Source organism: Pteropus alecto, unplaced genomic scaffold, assembly GCF_000325575.1.
Source record: "Pteropus alecto unplaced genomic scaffold, ASM32557v1 scaffold40, whole genome shotgun sequence".
Taxonomy (NCBI): domain Eukaryota; kingdom Metazoa; phylum Chordata; class Mammalia; order Chiroptera; family Pteropodidae; genus Pteropus; species Pteropus alecto.
Window position 1 is genome coordinate 21,880,094 of NW_006431919.1, and position 4,195 is coordinate 21,884,288.

At 42.1% G+C, this 4,195-nt stretch overlaps 1 pseudogene; it reads right to left on the reverse strand.

Annotated features, from left to right (window-relative positions):
- Positions 1–2,616: 2,616 nt before the first annotated feature.
- On the reverse strand, positions 2,617–2,735 carry LOC112475251 (annotated as a pseudogene).
- Positions 2,736–4,195: the final 1,460 nt, after the last annotated feature.

A 4,195-nucleotide genomic window follows, 5' to 3' on the forward strand; every position in this document is an offset into this window, starting at 1 on the left:
GCTGCTGCTAACTGTGTCTGGAGGTCTGACCTTCCCACGGACAGGCACAGAGCTGAGGTTGACCACATCCCCTGGTGCCGCTGGCACTCCCTCGCTCTGTGGTCTGGGTTGGCTCCACCTGCCTGCCCACCACTGACTTCCTGTCCCCCCGTCGTGCCCAGAGTGGAAAGCCTCCGCATGCGTCTGGCCTTCCTGCCTGAGCCAGCCCAGAGTGATGGCCGCATAGATCTGAGTGATTAACCTCTGGCCCCTGTCGCACTGCCACCTCAGCCCCGTCACCTGTGGTTCAGGGAGTCTGTGGACCTCATGTCGCAAGGCGCCCAGCCTGGCTGCAGCAGATGGAAAGGGCTCTCCTTGGTCAAAAGGTTTCGCTTTGCCTGAGAATTCTCCTGGAGCCCGAGCACGCTGGTGCCGGTTTGTCTCTGAGGACGAGGTCTGTCGGAAGCGGAACACAGTGCGGGGCTGCTTTCAAGCTGAGCGAGTACCAGGGCCAGGACCTTAGCTCTTTCCAATAGGGCGGATCCTCTCCTTCCCGGAGAAACTGGGGTTTAAGGGAAGCCAGGCCTGGGGCCGCGGAGCCTTCTTGCTTCCAAATCACGAGAGCCCTCATGGCAGCACCTAATTAGCCAGGTGTTCTGCATAAATTTGCTTTTTAAATTTGAATGATTAAACTCCGTGGACACACCATAAAGGCAAGTTTGATTTTAAAGTACTACTCGAGAAAGTATCAAACAGGTTTCTTTAACTTTGTATTAAATACATGTATATCTTCTCTCTACATATGTATAGATTTATATATCTATCTACATATATATATATATCATCAATATATCTTCAGGATGCATATATTGAACTTCAGATCTGAAGCTCTCTAAATGTTCACAAATAGCTCACCTATACAATCGGCATCCACAGCGAGAAAAAGAACATTCCACCTCCCAGGAAGTTTCCTCGTTTCCCAAGAAGTCACTGGCCCTGAACTCGCCTAATTTCTGATACTATAAATTTGTCAAGCAGGGGTCATGTGGTGTTTTTAATTGAACCATAACAATAAGGTGCACAGATCTTAAGCGTTCAGTTCAATGAGTTTTAACAATTGCATACACTAAGGTGATCACCATTCAAAATGAGATACAGACCAGCTCTGTCCAGTAGCAATATAATGAGAGGCACATATGTCGTTTCAAATTTTCTAGTACCTACATTAGGAAAAGTAAAAAGAAACAGATGACAATAATTTTAATACTATTTTTAGCCCAGGGCACTTAAAATTATCATTTGTTAGAAATGTTGGTTGTTTAAGCCAAAAAAAATTATCATTTCAACACATAGTTAAGATTAAAATTATAAGAAGAAATTTTACCGTTTTTCGTAATAAGTCTTCAAAACTTGATGCGTATTTTATACTTATGGCACAACTCAATTCAGATGCTTTTTAACAGTTAACGTGAAACAACGTCCTACCAAAACAATAGAGTCGTGTTTAAGGGAAAAATATTTTGTACTGCTTCAGTTTTTAAGTTTAATTAGAATTAAATAAAATTAAAAATTTGGTCCCTCATTGCATTTGCCACAATTTAAGTCACATGTCATGTCGCCACACTGAACAGTGAAAATTAGGACATTTCCAGCAGCCCAGAAAGTTCCCTCTTCTTCCTTCCCAGTCAGCTGCCCCTCCTTCACACCCGCACAACCACTTTCTGATACCTGTCACCATAGATTGTGTCATTTGTCCTTGGGTGTCATATAAATGTGATTATACAGATATATTCTTTTACATCCTGCTTATTTTGCTCAGTATAATTGTTTTCAGGACTCATCCAGTACCACCAAACACAGCCAGAATCTGGCGCACTGACATCACCAAACGCTGATGCCGGTGTAAAAAAACATCACCGCTGGCAAGAACGCACAGTGGTACAGACAGTCTGAAAGACAGTGCGGTAGTTATTTATAAAACGAAACATAACACTTTCCGTACGATCCAGCAATTGAGCTTCCTTACATTTACCCAAAAGAGCTGAAAATTTATGTCCTCACAAAACCTGCACATGCCATAACTGCCAACACTTGAAACAATCAAGATGGCCTTTAGTAGATGATGGTTAAATAAACTGTGGTCCATCCAGACAATGGAATATCAAGCCATGAAAAGATGTGGGGGAACCTTAAATGCTTATTACAGAGTGAAAAGGCTACATACTGTGTGATTCCACCTATGTGACATTCTGGGAAAGGCAGAACTGTAGAGACAATAAACAGATCAGGGGTTGGGTGGGTCGGGATGAAGAGGCAGGTCACAGAGGATTCTTGGGGCGTGATACTGGGATGATGGATGCATGTCTTCATCCAGTGGTCCAAACCCACAGAACGTGCAACACCGAGAATGAGCCTTAAGGTAAATTTTGGACCTTGAGTGATGATGATGTGTCAGCGTAGGTTTTTCTTTGGTAAAAAACGTACCATTCTGGCGAATGATGTTGATAATGGCAGAGGCTCTACCTGGGGGGCAGGGGGTGTATAGGAACTCTCTGTACCTTTTTTTCTCAGTTTTATTGTAAACCTAAAACTGCTCTTTAAAAAAATGAATTCATAATGTTTTTGGTTTTTTTTTTACACCTACAGCACCTGGTCTTCCTAGGTGGTCTCCCATCCAAGTACTAACCAGGCCCGACCCTGCTTAGCTTCTGAGATCAGATGGGATAGGGTTCGTTTAGGGTAGCATGGCCGTAGTAAAAAATGAATTCATTAATTTAAAAAGAATCATCTGCGTTGTATGTGTCAGTGGTTTGGTATTTTTTATTGCTGTTTTATTGTAAACCTAAAACTGCTCTTTAAAAAAATGAATTCATAATGTTTTTTGCTGTATAGTATTCCATTGCATAAATACTCCACTCTTTATTTTCCCACTGATGCACATTTTGGCCATTTTCAGTTTGGAGCTATTATGAATAAGGCCACTATACACACTCTTGTACAAGTCATTTTAAAAACATGTTTTCACATCTCTTGGATAAACACCAAAGCGGAATTGCCGAGTCACGTGGGAGGCACCTGTTTAACTACAAGAAACGATTCTCCGAAGGACGTGCATAGCAGCCTTTGAGAGTTCCACTTTCTCCACGTCTTTGCCAGCATTCGATATGGTTAATCTTTTTAATCTTAGCCTTTCTATCCACTGTGGTTGTAATTTGTATTTCTTTAGTGGCTAAAGATGTGGAGAACCTTTATATATTTATTGCCCGTTCTTAGATCTCCTTTTCTGAGGGGCTTGATCGAGTCTTTTGTTCATTTTTAAAATCGGTTGCTGTCTCTTTCTTGGTAATTTGTAGGCGTTCTCTGCATGTTCTGGATATAAATCCTCTGTCGGATGCACGCGCTGCCAAATTTTTTTTCCAGTCTGTCACTTATCTTAATGATGTCTTTCGATGAGCATTTTCTTAACACTGTCTTGTGATGCACAGAAACTTTTAATTTTGGCAAAGTCCAATTTATCCAATTTTTAATTTTTTGGTAAGTGCTTTTTGTGTCCTGACCAGAAAATCTTTGTCGAGCTTATAAGATTTTCTCCTGTTTCCTTTTAGAATCAAAGTTATCAAACTATGGCTCTCAGTCCAGATCCAGCCCACCTCCTGTGTTTGTACGGCTTATGAACTAAGAGTGATTTTACATTTTTTAAATGGCTGGGGGCGGGGCAGGGAATGGAAAGCATGCAAAAACTATATGAGACTCAGATTTCAATATGCATAAATAAAGTTTTATTGGGACACAGCCTCATCCATTCATTAAGTGCTGTCTGTGGCCGCTCTTACATTATGGAGGCAGAGCTGCATCAGAGATCGGGTCGTCCGCAAAGCCTAAAATATTTAATATTTGGCTCTTTACAAAAAAAGAATTTGCTGACCCTTATTCTAGAAGCTTCCGTGATTCCGGGTTTTACGTTTGGGTCTGTGATCCAGCTTGAATTAAGTTTTGTGTTGGAGTGAGATAGAGGTCAGGTGTCCTTAATTTTTTTTTTTAATGATTATTTGAATTACGTGGCTGATGGTGAGACACACACGTGACATGGATGCAGCCGTGTTTCTGGAATGTGGCGAAAAGCCCCTCCTTTCTCCCCTCGCCGAGAAACTGTGCGCCCCCTCCCTGCCCGGGTCCAGCCGAGGACCAGAACAGACCGCCTCGCCTCAGCCTCTTG